This window comes from Sycon ciliatum, chromosome 13, assembly GCF_964019385.1.
Source record: "Sycon ciliatum chromosome 13, ocSycCili1.1, whole genome shotgun sequence".
Lineage (NCBI taxonomy): Eukaryota > Metazoa > Porifera > Calcarea > Leucosolenida > Sycettidae > Sycon > Sycon ciliatum.
In genome coordinates this window covers 6,954,892-6,975,093 of record NC_088655.1, presented here as the reverse complement: position 1 = coordinate 6,975,093, position 20,202 = coordinate 6,954,892, and the positions used below count along the sequence as shown (strand labels likewise).

The 20,202-nt window shown below is 46.8% G+C and overlaps 1 protein-coding gene across 1 annotated transcript in view; it reads right to left on the bottom strand.

Moving 5' to 3' along the window:
- The window catches only part of LOC135829558 (uncharacterized), a 77,185-nt gene that overhangs the window by 43,728 nt on the left and 13,255 nt on the right, over positions 1 to 20,202 (bottom strand). Inside the window, exon 2 of the mRNA XM_065341953.1 lies at positions 10,099 to 10,197. The gene's annotated coding sequence lies outside the window, so the exon portion shown is untranslated. The remainder of the gene's footprint in view (positions 1 to 10,098; positions 10,198 to 20,202) is intronic.

Sequence of the window (20,202 nt, the reverse complement as noted above, 5' to 3'; positions counted from 1 at the left end):
TGCTGGCTTCGCTGACGACATCCAGATGTTACCCATCATCATTGCAGGGGTTACTGGTGGCTCACCCAGGCTATCAGACACATAAGTTAGCGGACGACTATTCACCACTGCTTCAACCTCATACAAGAGGGTCTCAAGCTCCTGGACCTTCAGAAACGCTGTTCCCATTACCTTCTTCAAGGCACTCTTCACCGTACCAACCATTCGCCCATAGAAGCCTCCATGCCATGGTGCAGCTGGAAGATTGAACATCCATGGCACACTCAATTTGTCATATGCCGCCTTGAACGTTGTAGCGTTGTCAGACCTGATCCGAGACGGCAAACCATGTCTCGCGACAAACTTTCGAAATGCTATCAAGAATGACTCAGTACTTAAACTATCGACCGCCTCCAAGTGAACTTCGCTGGTGGTTGCACACACAAACAATGCTATCCATACCTTCGGAGATGACTCGCCAGGGCGCACGTACAACGGACCAGCATAGTAGATGCCGGTAGTTGTGAACGGCCTCTCGTGAACAACTCGGCCTTCTGGCAGCGGCGGTCAGACTTCTGCGGCAACCTTAGCCTTGTAGCGGTGGCATGTAACACATCGCTGAGTAATGTTGCGTAGCGCTCGTCGACCACCGATACTCCAGAATTTCTGACGGATGTACTGTAGCGTTGGCGAAGCTGATGAGGACGACGACATGCAGGCTGCTGACCAAGACAAGGAGGGTATTCCCCAAGACCAGCAGCGTTTGATTTTCGCCGGCACGCATTAGGCAGACGGCCAAACCCTGAGTGACTACAACGTTCAGCAGGGGTCCACTATTCACTTGGTCCTTCGTCTTCGTGGTGGGATGCAGATTTTCGTCAACACTCTTCCTGGCTAGACCATCACTCTTTACGTCGCGCAAAGCGATGCTATCGACAATGTGAAGACCGTGGTTCAAGACGAGGAGGAAGGTTATTTGTCTGACGCCGAGCTAGCCGCTCTGAGTGACCGGCTCAACCAAGATGACGCTAAAACCTGGCTCGCCCTCCGCCATAGCTCCAGCCGCCGCCGTGGTTACTAACGCTGATTCCAGGTATGGCATTTTCTCTCCTGTCTTCCTTCAGTCTCCCTGTTCTCTTCAGTCTTCGTTTATGCGAGTGTGTGAATCCAGTTTAGTTTGGTAGGCGTCTGATCATGGTGAGCCACGGCTTACCCAGCTAACGTGGGACAATGTGTGTGACAACGCCCCTTATAGGCCATTCACACGACGGCCAAACTTACTTTTATCGTACTGTTTCCAAGGATATTTACTCGGATACGATAAACTTGGACACCCGCGTGCAACTGATTTTTTATCTTGGCCGAGGCCCTTTTGCTCGCGATTATCTTTGCACGCCAGGAAAAGTGTCGGTTGTTGAAAGTGCGTACTGCAAATGCAGTGCTTGAACAAGGGAAAATTCAAAATTGAATATTTCCCGGCATTTTCAGGAGGTCACTATGGATACATTGACGGTTGCAAAGTTTGCCCAGCACCGTGTGAACTGGATCACGGTTTGCCAGTGTTATCTTGGTCACACACGTGCAAATGTTTACACGTCGTGTGAATGGCCTATTATAGTTATAGTGTATTCAGTTCGGTTTTTGAACTGCGATGTTCCTGGCGGGTTGTGCCAGCGTTGTGCAGCAAGAGTGCTGTGGTTTTTCAAGTCCTATTCGGAGGACAGTTCTTTCCCCTTTTGACCCCGTGAGATCGTGTGAACCTGGTGTGCTTCTACTTTATGATTTGTTTATCAGTTCATTCTTCTGTCTATTCCAAACGTTATCATTTCCGATATTATATGCCATACTCCGGCTGACGCTCTCCCAGCAATTCGCGATCTACTATAATGTCCACGACTCCATACCTGTATTATATTGTGCAAGTCATCCATTCTGCCTTTCTCTTATCGTCGAGTTTATTCCGACGCGACCATGCATGCCGCCAGTTTTTTCTAAATAGCAGCCAGTTGTTGATGTCCAGCTATCACCTACATGAAGTATTCGAATCACGAGGACGTGATTGTATTTGAGAGGGGAGATGTAGCGTTGGCACGCTGGTGACTTCAAAGCGTATAGCGTTTAGTGTTTAGAGTAAAGCATATCCCCGTACTGTATCCCCATACGTTAGCGTATCCCCGTACATTAGCGTACGGAGTCTGCCTTTGTATCAAAGCTGCTGCTCACGATTCTTTTATAGCCAGTTAGTTAATTTAGTTGCCAGGTAGTTAATTTCGTTGCCAGGACATTTCAATTGCCAATTACAGTGTGTTCACTGAGACCCTTGTGCGTTCTTGCCTCCGAGAGACTGCGGCCCGCTACAGTACGACAAGACCCCTTCTACACCTTGGTGCATCCTTTCGACATACATTTTCTCCAACAACAACTCAGTCAGATGATGTTTGCCTAATAGGACTGCGTGCTTGTCTCCATACGCCAACTCGCTGTGCTGAAGTCGTGCCCCGGCTCTGAGCACTCCATGCTGATCCAGAAACGATGCAAGCTGATACACCTTAGACCCAGGCTTCACTGGTTGCCTTTGCTTGATCAGCTCAAGATCCTAAGCGAAACATTCGGCTTGAACGATGCAGTACAATACGTTGTCTTCTTCAAAATAGAGTTCACCACGAGGCCCAGTGTGCTTCCACTGCAACATCCGAGTCAACATGCCCTGTGCCCTCGACCACTTACTGAATTGGAGCCACCATTCATTGAGTTGGTGGACAAGCCGTTGATTATTCACTCTCCTTGTAATATCAAAAAAGTATTCTTTCTAGACCAAAGAGTGGTATATTTGATAAAATTTATAACGATAGAAATATTTACGATACTTCTCCAGACGTTTCGTTGTTCTGAACAACATCGTCAGTAGATAAAGAACTTCTTTATCCACTGACGATGTTGTTCAGAACAACGAAACGTCTGGAGAACTATACTAAATATTGCTATCGTTATTAAATTTTATCAAATATACCACTCTTTGGTCTAGAAAGAATACTTTTTTGATACCACCGTTCATTATTAGATTCTCGACTACAGGTGGTGGCTGACACTCGCACTTCTACACTGGACTCATCTGTAGCTGCAGTTGAGGGTGGGGTGAGCCAGTCATTGGGCTCCGTGATCCAGGTTGGTTCGCCCATCCAGAACGAACTACGGATCTGCTGTGCACTACTCCCCCGTGACGGTACATCTGCTGGGTTGTGAAGGCCCGGGCAATGGTTCCACACAGTGCCGACCTTCTTCAATATCTCTTGGACTTTACTCAGGCGGTTAGTCACAAATGTTTTCCAGTTGTACGATAGATCACTGATCCAATGAACGGTAGTGAGACTGTCAGTCCAGCCATGCACTTGCGTGACGGTCACACACTGCTGCGTCACCACAAAATCAGCGTAGCGAGCCGCTAGACATACTGCTTGTAACTCAAGGCGGGCTAACATGGGTGGAGACACCGGTGCCACTTTGGCCTTGGCAAATACCAAGTGCGACTGTCCATTGACGACGGCATACAAAGAACATCCAAACGCTTTCTCACTGGCATTCGCGAAGGCATAAAGCGCAATCGGCGTGTCAAGATTGCAGCAAATCCAACGTGGTATGTCAATGCTCACCACTTCATCCAACTCTCCCCACCATTGCACACATGCGGTTGCGATGCCATCAGGCAACTTATCATCCCAGTCGCCACCAAATTTCCAGGCTAGCTTTAGCAGTATCTTTCCCGGCACAACTGCAGGTGCTGCTAGACCTAGCGGATTAAACACTGACGCAACACACTTAAGGAGGGATCGCCGGGTCAAAACAGGCGGCCTATCGGACTCACCTAGCGCTGCTAAGCTGAACAAGTCATCACTGGATTTCCATTTCAGCCCGAGGACTTTATCTCCGGCCTCTGGATCGCACGGTATTTCGTTGCCTCGCCACTTGCGCAACTGCATGCCAGCGTCTGTAAGCACACGCACACTGAACTCTTGCATCTTCTTGGCTTCCGGGTCATTTGAGACACTAGAGACCAAATCGTCAACGTAGAAACTCGTGAGCAAAAGATCAATACGGTCTCGCTCTCTGGGTGCAGACAGCGCACGTAGCTCCTTCAAGTGATGCTGAATCACTGCAGTAAGCATGTATGGCTAGTAATTTACGCCAAATGGCAGTTTCGTTAGCCTCCAGGTTAACAGTTCGTCGCTGTTGCTTCGACCAGGCCACAAGAAATGCAGGTACAAACAGTCTTCGAGATTAACCGCGACCATGAAGAAAGCCTTGCGGATGTCCGCTTGCAGCGCCCTCTTATATTCACGGAACCCTGTAGCATACCCACGAGACTCGGCAATAGCGACGGTCCAGGTCAACCATGTCGTTCATCGACTTGCCATCTGGAGCCGTCACCGAGGCATTGAACACCACTCTTATCTTCGTGGTTGCAGCGTGCTTGCGGAATACACCATGATGTGGTACATAGTACTCGGCATCGCTCTTACATGGATCCAACTCAATTGCTCCAAGCTCGCGGTAGTCCCTGATCAGCACATCATCATTGAGCGTACGCTTCCCATTCCGCTTCAGCTTTTCCAGAAGCCGCGTTGTGATGACTCTAGCTTGAGCATAGTTATCCGTTGGGCGACGCTCATTTCACCACAAGACACCCACTTGGTACCCGGCGCCCTGGCGACATAGCAGGAAAGATGGCAAGTGCTGATGTCGCTCTGGAGGTTGATAAAACTGCCATAGTTTTCGATATGGGCTGTGACACATGACACGGTCACCGGCTGACTGTTTCCACTGGGTGCAGACGCTGGACCAGATAATACACTACCGATCTCTGTGTTCCACACAGTATCACCATTAACTTCTTTCTTGCTGTGCAGTATTACGTTGATATAGTCTGCACCGAACAGCATGTGTATTTCGGCTGATGTTTCTTGCTGAGGCTTGTCACTCAGCTCTACTCCCCAACTGTGCCACTGAGAAATGGTCTGCAGACTCGCGCATTTCAGGTCTAGCTCTAGCGTTAGTTTCACGGAATGCTAGCGGAGCGACCTTGGATTGTGATGGCGTATTTATCCATGCGCTGTTGGGTTGGCTCTGCGCCGAACGGCTTCACCTCTACATTTTCAGCACCAACGTGTTCTGCATCGATTGCTGACACCAACGCTGCAGTCATAAATGACGCCTCAGCGCCGGAGTCCAGAGTCCGTTACTATCTCAGTCGGTTTCTCCCTGCTGTAACCTGCTCCGTCCAACACGTCATGTATTACCTCTACTTCTCGGCAAACATGGACAATGTATTGGTGAAAAGAATCATCTGACCGCTGCTTGCCTATCAGCAATGTCTCCCACGCTTTATCCGGAGTCTTTCCGAGCGAGGCAAGCAACTCTCTCTTTGCTTCCTCGCAATTATTGCATCCAATACATGAGTCCTCTCCTCTTTGCTACCCGCTAGCGTGATGCGCGATCGCAGCAGCCATTCGCTTTCTTCGAACTCGTTCTTGGAACAGATGTCCTTGAACAGGTCAAGATAATGCTCCTGGCTGCATTCCATCATAGGAGGGGATTTTCATCAACGGTTTACGAACACCGCTGTGACTGGGAGCTTCCACTGTACCTCCCATCGCACTCTCACTGGCGGCTTTGCCCTCACCCTCATACGCCTCGGTGATGCGCTCCTTAATCTCCTTGAGCTTATTTCAAACTCGGTGCAGAGCGCCTCCTCTCGCTGTCTGGCACTGCGCTCCTCACGCTGCCCGTACTGTTGGAGCCTCTGCTTCAAATGTTCCCTCAACTCATCGCCTTCCAATCCTAACCGAACTCCATTGGCGATAAAGCTGGCTTCCAAACTATGTAGTTGCTCTGCCATGCTAGCTCCGTACCCTGACGTGGTCGCCAACTGTTATGAACCCTCTGGTTCTCTAAAGTGTCAGGAACGAACGATCACACGGCACGAGGACAACTATTTATTCTCAACCGTATATTTTGACTTCCATTGAATCTAAGGGAGCATCTCATAAGTTCGCATTTTATTTGTAAACGTAACACATTTCGAATAGACTTCACCCCCTACCTCCCCCCTCTATTTGAAAGTCTTATCGCACATTTTCCGTGTGGATCTGTGCATGTCCATGCACATTATAATGAATGTCAAAGTGAATGGCATACAGTACTGCATCCAGTATTGAGTACAAGAACAATGAATGACATGTACACGCACCTAAACAGAGTTGCTGATGTGACACTTGACACCTCTGAGTAGCCTGTATGCATGCAGTGCAAGGCTGATCTCCAAACACAGGCACATAGATCTACACCTAAACACGCTCATTTGCTGAAGCGATCAAGCACATGCACTGCATGAACAGTATGTACATCTACAAATCCAGGAAATGTGCGATTACGAACTGTCATTTTTCTATTCGAAAAGGGCTCTACCCCCTACCGTTTCGAAATGCGTTACGTTTAGAAAAAAAAATGCGAACTTATGAGATGCTCCATAACTAACACTAATAACACCAGCTATTTATAGCATGCAAAAACAGCGTACATGTATAATCAAAGCATATGCATGTAAAACATGACATGACAGCGTATACAGCAAAACGCACACAGCGTAAATAGCTTACGCCATGCAGCAAAGATCAGCAGTACGGCGAAGTCGAGATACAACATCGCAACGAATACAATGTCATAAGCCAGAAGGCCTTTCCCACTTGAGAACTGGTGGTTTGTAACACTTAATAGTATATTGTCTAAGCAAGTGTGTTTTCTAGGGGTCAAACGGGTGTACCTTTAACTAACGAACGGTTAATTTTCTTAACGGGCGGGTTAACGGGTACCCTTTAGCAGCCATATTATTTTTTGGCGCATTTCTCACATAAATCATGATTTTAATTTGTATATTCTCAGGTTGTATTTTGATACATTATGATTCGCAATTGATTCGTGTATCATAATATTATTATGGCAATGAAGGTTCCAAATGAATGTCATCCGTGCATTTGCCCATGTACATAACTTCACAGGCAGTAACTTACAATCGTACATGTAGATGGTCCTTCAAGCTACATGTATTTTGATACATGTACGCAAATCAACTGCAGATCGATGTGATTTAAGCCATGCAAGGACAGAGTGGTTTAGCAAATCTTCCGTGACCTCGCGCAATCCTATTTGCTATGTTCGCAGAGAACTGGTACTCGTTGCATTCAGAAGATGTTCCGATTGTTCGCGCCCATAGCTAGCTGGGGTGCCTGACACAGCTGATGTGCTGCTGGCCAGCTAGCTGCTAGTGCTAGCTTGTTGAACTCGTGAAATGAATCTTCACAAATCCGTAATCTTGAATGCAATATTTCGAACTACTTTTCAGCTCGTCGATTGAAGGAACAAACTACAACCATGAGTATCATACATGTAGCTACCACCTACGGACATCACCGTTTGTGACACTCGGCCTGGTGACACTAGTTCATCAAGTACTGTGCCAGGTTCGATGTCGGAGAACCATCGTAACTTTCTAGTTACTCAGCTGCCACCTCGAACGAGTTTCAAGTCTTGCATTTTCTCACATCACAATCAAAAACCTCCAGTACGAGGATTTTTACTTGCACTAGAGTGGAGAGAACAACTGTCAAGTCTGTCTTTCAGCCTGCTCCTGCCTGATAAAGTCGAAAGCGAGAATGCACAGGAAAAAGGAAAAGAGTATCCGCACTCCTATTTTTTTTAGTCTTGGAATACGATAGGATCACCTTTTTTTTTTTTTTTTTTTTTTTTTACAAACGAGTACCCTTTTACTAACGGTACCTGAGATTAACGGGCAGGTACCCGGGTACCCGGTACACCCGTTTGACCCCTAGTGTTTTCTCGACATTCTTTTCGCCATGCAGGTATATCACAGTGCCATGCCAAAATACATTCTGAAACGCATTCGTTTCTCAATTCTGGGGATGATTGGACGCGCACATCTCGCAGCTCTTGACGACGTCAATGTCAACCGTCGCCACAGCACAACCAAAAAGACCCCGATAGAAAGGTATAAAGTCCAGTTCTCGAAGCATAAAGAAGACTATGTGGCCAAATAGATAATTTTTAATTTTTAATTTATACGAAAGAAAGAGTTACGAGATTGTTGACAAGCTCATGTGTGAGGTGGTAACGGTTGCAAATTGCAACCTCGATGTTCCTGCCTTGGAGAAGCCCGTTTCCCTGCCTTATCCCAGGTGGAAGCCTCCTGAGAAGGCTGAGGTGGTGCAGGATTTGGATATCTTTGCCTGATGGTATTCACAACGCAGGCTGAAAGACGACAACAAACGTGCTTGCCCAGTTTGCCGTGTACATACAGTGTGTACTGCCTGTGTGCCGCATAGCGTAGAGATCTACAGAAACATAGAATATCATACGGAGTGTGTATGCTGAGTGCTTGTACACATACCAAATTGCTGGACCGTAATAATTTATAGTGACTATACTGTAGTCAATACTCATTTACTCTACAAATGCGCTGTATTGCACCTACCGGTACCTACCTGCATATTCAGTGCGCGCGCCATAATAATTTAGTGTCCACTGATACAAAGATGGAGGTTCTTGTAGAATTTCCAATAATTGCTGATTTCAAACTGAATTCCAATGATCTGGGGAATGAATTCTGATTAGGACGCGTTCGATTACCTACTAGTACAGAGATGTCTTGGTCAGAAAGTACAGAATCTGATGTCTTACTCTCCTGCCAGAATTTGTGCATTATTTTGGTGTACTCTTTCTTGACCCCACGCTTGTACGTTGCATGACATGGTATACTAGAGAACGGGTGTATTGACAAAGCCTATCGCTTGAAACGATAAAGTATGGGTTCGGGTATGATCAAAGGCACCCACGGTGCTCATAAACTGTGTGCAGTGCTCTCTTCACCAACAGAACACTACCATACTTTGCAGATCTTGATGATAAAGACAAAATTAATGTGTTTGAGTCATGCATGAAAACGTGTGATAACTACTAGCACTACAGTACAATGTTTTCGTGCTATGCCTGACAACAATAAGTAAGTTACACGCAAAACATTACGCACATCAATCCTCACAAGACAAGTCAAGACGTACTCGGAGCAAAGAGAATTTTTTTTGTGTCATGCAAGGAACTTATGATAACTTCCAGTACAATGTATATCTTGTGCGACGCCTACTGTAGTGCGCCTGACAACAATAAATTTCTCCAACAAATAAGCGTATCATATTGATGCACGATTCTCACAAGACAAGTCAAGACAAACTAATTGAGGCTTACCTAATGTCAGACTCTTCTGTCACTAGCATTGGCGGCTTCTGCATGTCGAGATAACCTTGAAGAGCAGTGGTGGGTACAGCCTAATGCAAGGTTACGATCTCGTAATCTGCAAGGTCCACTACGCAAGAAACCTTGGGCCGTCTTCTCGACAGCGACGGCAGCATCCTACCAGAAAAATCATTCCCGCGGGCTGGGCATGGCTATACACCCTTGTCCACGCTCACACCAGTCGAAGTCCCAAATGATTCGAGATTCTGGTAGCCAAGCTACTCGTCTTCTGTCGGACACCGCTGCTGAGGCATCTTCTTCCTCAACATTTGTTACACGCGATGGCAGCTCCTCAGCAGAGTATCTGGGCTCCCTGCCCCAACCATATGCGGCGGTTGGTTGATGGTGGTCTTCACTGACCTCAGCATCGCTGCCTTCATTGCTGGGTACAGAGAATTGTTCGGAATAGCTCATCTTTCCTTGAAATTGTATACTAAAATAAAGCACCTTGATTCAGACCGTGCCAAAAAGACGTAGGCAGGCCGGGATGACATAGCCAAATGGCCACATGACGTCATGGCGTGGCCCCCGTTTTTGCCAATATCTCAAGAACGCTTTGTCGTAGAGACTTGGGACCAAGACCATTTGACTCAGCACCCCAGACTCTACAGGATATGAAAGTTTCATTTTTCCGTGCAGTTCCCCTTTATAACATCTTTGGTTGCAATGTATATGATACGAGTGCGCACTTGATTCTATTCATCGGCATATTATGATTGTTATTTCCACGCTGCCAATTTAACTAAAAGTGTGACTTACATTTCCAAAGGCAAGAAGATCTGAACCCTTTTGAAGCAGAAATTCTATAACCTCCGGCGTGCCGTATTTACAGGCTTTGTGCAATGGTGTGTCTTGATCCTGGAGTAGGGAGAGGTGAGAACGTTGAATATATTTTGTTTGGGGGAAACAACAAGGGAAGGGACAGAGAGACAAACGACTACATGATTGATCACGGCAAGACAGAGAGAGGGAGAATGAGAGTGAGCAAGGGAGAGACCTACAATGTAGATAAAAGGCCTGAGTGCCTATGACCAATACAGGTGCACAAGCAGCTGCTATACAGGAACTCGTCAAGCTTTGTGTACTGGGTGCAGACCAGCATGAGAAAGGATTTACTAAGAAACAGTATAAGGAAGATGGAGACCTAACAGTTTGTTCAGGTTCTGAACAGAGTACTACTACTAGTAATCAGGAAATGTCATGCGTCATAAGAGACCATGTCTGAGAATACCAAAGTATGTGTACAAGCTGATCTGTCCTTTCATTTTGCTCACAATCTCGGAGGTAGGTTCCCTTTGGGGTTTATATCGACCGTCCTAAGACCTTGGAAAAGTTTCTTTTAAAAGGTAGAACCTCAACACAATGCGAACCTAGGAACATAATTACCCCCCCCCCCCCACCAATAAGATGTCGGGATAATCCCTTCGGGAGCCCTTCTGGCTTCACCATAGCAGGGAGGTACTGCCGATTGGTGACTCAGCGTTTATGGAGGTTAGCGTCCTTGCAATCAAGTCGCATGTGGCCAGGAGGAGGATACGCAATAATAATAATAATATTCGCGGGGGATCTGCGTCGGCATCGCTTGAATGTTCAGAAACACACAAACTAGCCTTCGCATCCGCAGGCCACCACTATGCCTATTAACCTTAGTGGCGAATGCAGACCTCACAAGTGAGTCAGGGGAGAGGAGGTTAGTCTCTCAACCAATCGGGCGTGTAACGGCCCATAACCCTGTAAACTGCATCCTTGTAAGTCCGAGCTGTGAGTACCCAGTTGACCGTGGGTGTCGGCGCAGTTCAGCACGCGTAAAAAGTCCTTTTACACGCTCCCTGCTACCAGCGCGGGTCTTGAACTCGGGACCTCATGATTCGCAGGCAGGCCTGCAAACCAATCGGCCATATGCGTTGGTCAGGATACGCAAAGCGATACAAATTCGGGACATGGGCCCGGGAATAAACGACAACGCAGGATTGAACCTCCTGTAAAGGCATTCCTGGTACAAATTACTGGCCCAGTACTTGCTTCTCCCGGATAGTGAATTCTTTTTCTACTTCCATACACTGCTGTTGCCACCACCTGCAATTATATACACATGTACATATTTATAAAAAGTAAAAATGACCAAGAAACTACAAGCTACACTATAATGTCCACTAACACCATCAGTTACTAAACAATCAGCTGATCGGATAACATTGCTAGCCAGTTAGTTGTAGAACGTCAGTACCGTCGGTCAGTGTCGTGCAATGTTATCGCATGAGCTAATTGTTTAGTAATTGGTGGTGTTAGTGGACATTATAGTGTAATTTGTAGTTTCTTGGTCCTTTTTGCTTTGTATAAATAATCCTTGGCTCTCCATCCGAGTTCATACCATACATATACATGCATATGTTCTGCTTGGTGCATGTGCAATGTTTTACAGTTGTCGCGTATCATGCTATTGCTGTACCAGTTTTGTGTTTGTTTCTGATGTTTCCTCAACCTCTTTTTCTCTCTCTCCATAGTTCATGCATGTATGAATATTATCTCCCCACAGCACTGTTCAGTATCAAACCTTTCCCAATAGTGCCTGTACAGTCTATATCCAGCCCACTGATAATGGTGCAGAGCCACTCCGTTTTATGTGTATATCAGCACTGCTTGTTGTACTCTTGTGTATTATCATACTACTACGCATTCTTTCCTGGTGTTGTAGTCACGTCAGCTGACGTCTGATGCGCGTAGTCGCGTACACTGTACTGCTTTCATTCCTCACGTTGTACTCAAGTCTGATGCACGTAGTCGCGTACACTGCTTTCACTTCTCATGTTGTATTCACGTCTGATGCGCGTAGTCGCGTACACTGCTTTCATTCCTCACGTTGTATTCACGTCTGATGCGCGTAGTCGCGTACACTGCTTTCACTTCTCATGTTGTATTCACGTCTGATGTGCGTAGTCGCGTACACTGCTTTCACTTCTCACGTTGTATTCACGTCTGATGCGCGTAGTCGCGTACACTGCTTTCACTTCTCATGTTGTATTCACGTCTGATGCGCGGAGTCGCGTACACTGCTTTCACTTCTCACGTCGTATTCACGTGTGATGCGCGTAGTCGCGTACACTGCTTTCACTTCTCACGTTGTATTCACGTCTGATGCGCGTAGTCGCGTACACTGCTTTCACTTCTCATGTTGTATTCACGTCTGATGCGCGGAGTCGCGTACACTGCTTTCGCGCGATCTTTGAATATTTTTTGGAATCTCCGCTTCTGCTTCGAGAGAGGCAGAACTTTCCTTTGTACTGCAAGATGATTTCCAGCAGATTCAGAGTAAAACATTATACAGGTCCTCCCTCATTATAACGAGTCTGGTTAGTACATAAACCCCGTTAGTAAATAGAAATCTGAAATCCCCTGGCGAAACGTGGTCTATACAACTGTTTACAGGTCCGGTTACAACATAATCCGTTAGTACATAAAATCCGTTATAACGACCCTTTGCCCAGGTCCCTGGAGTGCCAAACCCTCAGTTTAAGATAATATTGACCATGCAGGACCAAGGCCAAAACATGTAGGATAAAGCAGTCGTATTCACGTGTGATGCGCGTAGTCGCGTACACTGCTTTCACTTCTCACGTTGTATTCACGTCTGATGCGCGTAGTCGCGTACACTGCTTTCACTTCTCATGTTGTATTCACGTCTGATGCGCAGAGTCGCGTACACTGCTTTCGCGTACACTGCTTTCGCGCGATCTTTGAATATTTTTTGGAATCTCCGCTTCTGCTTCGAGACAGGCAGAACTTTCCTTTGTACTGCAAGATGATTTCCAGCAGATTCAGAGTAAAACATTATACAGGTCCTCCCTCATTATAACGAGTCTGGTTAGTACATAAACCCCGTTAGTAAATAGAAATCTGAAATCCCCTGGCGAAACGTGGTCTATACAACTGTTTACAGGTCCGGTTACAACATAATCCGTTAGTACATAAAATCCGTTATAACGACCCTTTGCCCAGGTCCCTGGAGTGCCAAACCCTCAGTTTAAGATAATATTGACCATGCAGGACCAAGGCCAAAACATGTAGGATAAAGCAGAACGAGGAAACGTATGATGTCTATGTATTCGTGAATATGGGCGATCCTTTGCATCCAAGGAAGAGTTATGTTGGATATTTTCAATTATCTTATAACGAGTTGAAGTATCGATACTTTATGTTGTATCGAGGGTAGCCCCGGTAAGTACGAAGTAGTGCCTATTTCACCTTTAGCTGCAAGTCCTGCTACAAGATAAGTCTCGTTATAAGATAACTTTTTCGATGGCCCAGAGATTATCTACTAACGATGGAGGACCTGTAATACAGTCTTCTAGAACAACGAGTCGTGTGCTATCTGGAGGCGTGTGCGAGTAAGAACATAATGGTCCTTCAGGGGCGTCACCTGACCCCTTTACAGGGGGGTGCACACGGATTTTGCACAGGAAAACACGAAAAAGTTCGCTGATAGCAGGCCTGTCGCACCGACTTTGGAGGTGGGGCGGCCATGGGGCACGGGGGGCTTCCCCTGGGAAAAAATTCAAAAATTAAAGCCAATTGCAAGCATTTCCGGGCATTTGGTGCCATTTCAGTCTAGCTACAATGAAAGACTTTTTGATTCTGCAACAAGTCAAGAAGACGCTACGATCGGGGACAAGAATTCTTCATTATCCTCCCCCCGGGAATAAATTTCAAAAATTGAAGGCAATTGCAAGCATTTTCAGGCATTTGGTGCCATTTCAGTGTAACTAGTCTACAAGTCGTACTGGTCATGTACATGCACTCGCTACATGCACTCACGCCGCGTCACGCGGCAGCGCAGTACAACTAGTTTTAGTGCATGCAGTTTATTACATGTACTATTAAGTATTAGTAGATTTTACCAGCACTACACTTTTCATAACCAGGAGTTCGCAAAAAACGAAGGTCGAATTTTTTAGGGGGGTGCACGTGCCCCCCGTGCCCATCACGGGTGACGCCCCTGTCCTTCGAGCCGGATGGCGAACTTAGAGACAGAGCGAGCTGAGAGCAAACAGTGAGTTCAAAAGGGATGAGGCAGAAGACTTCGAATTCCCTTCGTTGGCAGCCTGGAAAATGGCAGATGCCAGGTCTGTAGGAAGCGCAGAATCAAGTAGGTCAGGTACTAGTAGTACGTCCAGAGCAACATCGTTCTCACGACGACAAGCGAAGATTCAGGCCTCTACGAAGACGTTACGTCTTGAAAAGGAATTTCTGGCAAAGAAATTCGAACAAGACAAAAGACTGGTGGAGCTGGAGTTGGCCGAGGACCTAGCTAGGCTCTTCGATGAGGAAAGTGTTCCGGACGACAGTAGCCAACATAGCTCACATCGCTCCTCAACTACAAGTGTGCGCTCAAATCGTAGCGGTGCTCTCTCGATCTTCAACTGCAGTTCTGGATATTTGAACGCTGTGGATGAGCAGTCAGTGCAGGAAGTGGAGTCTGAAAGCCGAAGACGCAGTAACGTTAGTTTGAGCAATCACAGAGGAGATTGAGTCTAACCTGCGGTAACTTTCGTACCCCAGTCTGAGCTGACAAGACCTGTCAGGCCACCACCACAACCTCCTGTACACCGTGTACAGGCCAAGCGTCCACCTATCATGAATGCTGCAGCCAGGAGCTTCAAGCCAGCAAAGGCTGGTGCAGCAAGTAGAACGCACCTTGACTCTGATGCGCCACACCCGTCTGTGAGCGCAGAGAATCCAGCCACCGATCCACATGGTCCAGAGGATGCCACTGCATGTGCACGATACGTTCAGAACTGGGTAAACAGTGTGCCACACAGTGCTGGGTATGTTGGTATTCTGCAGTTCCAGATAAAGCCGCTGGAACTGCCCAAATTCAATGGCCAACAGGAGAGCTATCTTCGATGGCGCCAGCGCTTCATGTGTCTCGTAGACGACGGTCTCATGTCAACAGAGGATTATAAGATGGCACGGCTGCGTGAGGCGCTGGATGGTGGGAAGGCTGAAGAACTTGTCAGTGGCATTCTGGACGGCCCTGGGGCAAACAGTGCCGAGCTGAACGTGCTCGACCAGTGGTTTGGCGGCGACAACCGAGAGCTGGAACGGCAACGGCAGGAATTAATCTCCAGTCCCCGGATCTCTCGGGAAGATGACACATCCTGAACGGGCGAGTCGGCGCCGGTCACAGGAAATGTCGGAAAAGAGATCCCGTCGACTCCAGAACGCCCGTGATCGGCAGAGTCAGCGCCGGTCAAAGGAAACGTCGGAAGAGAGATCCCGTCGACTCTAGAACATTCGTGATCGGCAGAGTCAGCGCCGATCACAGGAAACGACAGGACAGACATCCCGTCGACTCCAGAACGCCCGTGATCGGCAGAGTCAGCGCTGGTCACAGGAAACGTCAGGACAGACATCCCGTCGACTCCAGAACGCCCGTGACCGTCAGAAACGAGACAGGTACGGGATAGCGCCAGGCATGCTGATGGCACAAACAACCAAAAATATTGTGGCCAGCTGTTTGTGGCCAGCTGTCTTTGATGGTACGGTACGGTGCGGGACAAATACGGGATAGCACAAGGCTAGGCGTGACACAAAAAAAGTTAAAAAATAAAAAATAAATACCAAATAAAATATTAATCCCGTAGCTATGCAACAGACGTTAGTTCAGTATGGTTTGACGCTAGCCACTAGCCAGGGTACACACAGCTTTGACACGTTACCAGGTTACATGCTTTCATTTCGCTCTGCAAAGAGCACCTAGGGTTGCCTGTAAAAAGACGGCAACGTCTGTAGGGATTTAAAAAAAATTCTACTACTACTACTACTACTGTGCATTATGAGCAAGCAAAAGGAGAGACAGTACATTTAGAAGGCGGGTAAAGATAAGACAGAGAGTGTAAGGAGGAGAAGGAAAGAAAAGAAGGAAACACGTTATTGGGAGGAGTACGTGGAGCGGAATTTGAAAATCATGGGGTGAGGCAGATATGATGCTGATACTCAGAGATGATCATGTGCCCACGATCAGTCGTTGGTCTTCAAACAGCGATTGGCTGCAACCTTGAAACTTTGCAAGTTATTCTGCAAAATGGACCAGAGAAGACTCCGGCGGGCAGCTGGTTCCTGACAGGGAAAATTGCGCGAGGGTAGGCTCGACACAGAATGTTTCGGGAAGGGACTGGAAGTTCATTTGCCAGTTGGTGTGCATGGGTGGATCTTCAAAACGTACTACGGGTGGAGTGGACTGTTTGGGATTGGGGCTGCTGGGGTGGCAGCATCCTCTGTAGAAGGCGATGTGCATCTGGACAATGCATATTGTACAGGAGGCAAAGGTACGGTCCATCACCGATTAGGCGATGGCCACCCTGTTGGATGAGGCGAGCCAGAGTGGTTTGTGCACGGGCGGACAAAGCGCTTGTAGATCACACAATGACACCTGGAGTCCAGCACTCGAGAGGGATTCCGGAGGAAGCCGAGATACTGCGATCCTCGAATAGCCAACTTGGAAACATATACCAGATCTCTTCAAGACATTGGACTTACGAGCACGTTCGAGGTGACGCAAGGAACTCATTATCGTTTTCCAGGCTAATGAAGCTAAGGAAAAAAGTTGACAGGACAAACCTCCAGCTCTTCAACAACATTCTGAAAACTAATGATTTCGCGAGTAAACTTCTGTACCTTCTCCTCAGGTGATATACAAGGAAGAGCAAACAAGAGCAATTAAAATGAACTATGAACTCGGATGGAGAGCCAATTCAATTTCGGTGAAAAAGGAGAAGGACAAAATGTTACGAGTTATGACTAACTGTCCATCAACCACCATTTTGTCGCACTTGCTGACTGGATAGGATCTGGTTACGTTGATGGACAATTAGTCATAACTCGTAACATTTGTCCTTCTCCATTTTCACCATAATTTTATTGGCTCACCATACGAGCTCAACTTTGCACACCTTATGAGCCGCCATGACCTATACGGCAAAACGTGCGTCATGTGGAACAACTTGTTATTGCACATAACTAGTCTATTATATTTACATGATACAGTGTAGTGAAGTTCAGTAAAATGTTGACGTTTCGGTTTGTCACAATTCGTCTTCGCGTAGCTTCCCCTTTGTTTGTTTACTACATAAACTTGAGCCTCCCAAGTTGGGTGGTTTGTTGCGTCGTCGAGTTGTAGTAAGGCCGGTATGTCCAATAGTCTTATGAAGTATTAGTTTCGTCATCATCCAGTAACTTTTGGCATTCTTTGTTGGAGTCAGGTCGCCGAATGTCTCAGTACTCCTGGTCAGTTTTGTGCCATTTTTGCCTCAACTCTGCTGTGATAGTTGCTAGGACTTCAATGTACATAACCAGGAGTGGCTCCACAGTAGCAGAACAACTAGAGGTGTCGAGCATGCAGAGGACATGTGCTACATGCAAGGTGTTGAACAGCTAGTCCCCCAACCACCGCACGGCTGCAACACACTGGACCAGATAATGTCCGACCTACCCATAGAATCATTGGTTTCTGTCTTGCCACCTCTTGACAAATCTGACCATGCCTGTCTACTTGCCGACTTCCAGATCCGTGCATCACGCGAGCCTCCCATATCAAGAACTGTATGGAGGTATCAGCATGCTGATTGGGCCAGGCTCCGTCACTTCCTCAGAACCACAAATTGGACAGCTATTGCTCGGACTGATCCAGACCTGTCATGCACTGGCATCTCAGAGAGGATTCTGGAGGGAATGAAGAGATTCATCCCCTCTAAAACCCTGAAAACCTGTGCATTAGATCCAACATGGTGGAACCCTGAGTGCACTGTTGCCACAGTGAGGAAATGACGTGCATGGAGATGCCTGAGAGATGACCCGTCTGACGGCGATTGGCAGTCAGCTTACCAAGATGCTAGGCTTTCAACGTTTGCCTGTCTCAAAACTGCGAAGAGTGCCTTCATGGCGAAACTGAGACAGAAAATGACCTCAAAGCAGCTGCCACCCAGTGACTGGTGGCACACCGTCAAGTGTGTCTATGGCAATGGGCGCAGTCAATCTGTTCAATGACGCTTAGGAGGTAATTAACTTGATGTGAACTTTTCTCAATTTTTTTCTAAAACAAAGCGAAGTTCGCGTACATCTGCGCAATTAACGCATCCAGTCCAGAAGACATTTCACATGAGGTTGAAGTAGAATAGTTCGCCTCTTTCTCCACAAGTATTATTTTGATACTATACTGCACGACTATTTATTGCTTCGAGTTATAGATTTGAATTTGTACGTCGTGTTCTTCGTTTGAGACTTTGTTTACCTTTCTGTTCTTCTATCAATACTCTGCATTCTCCGCGCCTGCTCTGTTCCTTTCTTCTCTTGCTATTATCATGTTACCTTTCTTCTCTGACTTACACTGACTGTCAATTTTTTCTAGTTTCAAATTGTTTCATCGTCTGCCGGATCGCAGAGATCGTTCCTGCATTGTAGTTCACGGTTACTTTTCGTAAACATTTTTGCGTAGGCATTTTCACGAGTTATGTTGACGTCATGCGCTATCAATTACGCGTCATTGCGAGCATGCACATTGCTTTTGCCTTCTGCCTTATTTGCATGCCGCGCTTGCTGCACAGGTTAGCATCCCCACGCTTGCTGGCCGAAGCCCCATTGACCGCGCCGAGTGCGTACTCACACACATCAGCCGGGCTTCTCCACGTTGCCTTGCATCGCCCCCGCCGGTTCCGTGGAGCTCCAGTTTAATTTCTCCTTGTTGATTAGCTCTCCCAAGATGGAGTTGTAGGTTTTCTATATCCTTACCTAACTATTTCATTTCCAAGTATCAGTCCTTTTATTTACACTACTGTCAGAGTCCGCCGTTGTGAGTGCTGTGTGCACGTGCGGAGTGGTAGAGGTGAATAATTGTTGTGCGTGCGTTGCACAACAAGGTATCAGGCGTTTTTCTTCCCTTCTCTCCAGGATTATACAGGGAATGGCTGAAATGAAAATACTACAACATATAGCGAAAATGTCCTGAGATATAACTCTCGTGACAAGGTTGAGTTCTCAGAAGGAGATATACTATAACAACAACAGCGTAGTGAAGAAATTATGTAGCATTATTCACACATCGACGAGGAATAGCATCAAACAATTGTACAGACAACACATTTTCTTTCTGGAAACAAAGCTCAGGATAAAACTTAAGTTTGTACAACGTTTCTAACACAGCCGAATGCAATGGACCTCTACCACGTGACAGTACTCCCGACAATTAGCATGCGTGGACAGATGGCTTTTGATAGATGAAGTACCACTCGGGGCTCCTTTCTTTGTTGTCCCCTCCCGTGTCCTGTCATCTCTCCTCTGCGTGACATCACAGTACCCATCTCATGGCCTGGTGACGCTCATTGTCCCTTCAGCTGCATCTCCTCCAGTATTGTTTTTCATGGAGCTTCTCACTCTAGCTTCTCTAGTCTCAAAGTTCTGGTTTAATTACGCGGTCTTCCACGTTGTCTAACATCCACTTTTGTTATCACTTCTATTGTAATTGTCGGTCCTCTCCAGTACGTCTTCACACTTGGCTTAGTGTTGGAACGTTCTCCATTTGTTAGCGTTTGTTTTCGTTTAACATGTATATTACTCCGTATGTCGTAATTGGACACTGTTCGATTATTCTTACCTTGTGCGTTTCACTATTTGTAACGTGGCTCCTTTGCTTCAGTTTTCGTTCTATCTCTCTGGCAGGGGCAGCCACCACTCTTCTGGTGGGTGGCAGCATCCTCCGGCAGTTGCGCTGGGACTCTACTATACATTCTTGTTCTTCGATAATTAGAAATCTGCCTTTCTAGTTCTTCGCTGTTTGATTTATTATGTATTTGTGCTGTTTCTTGCGGCACT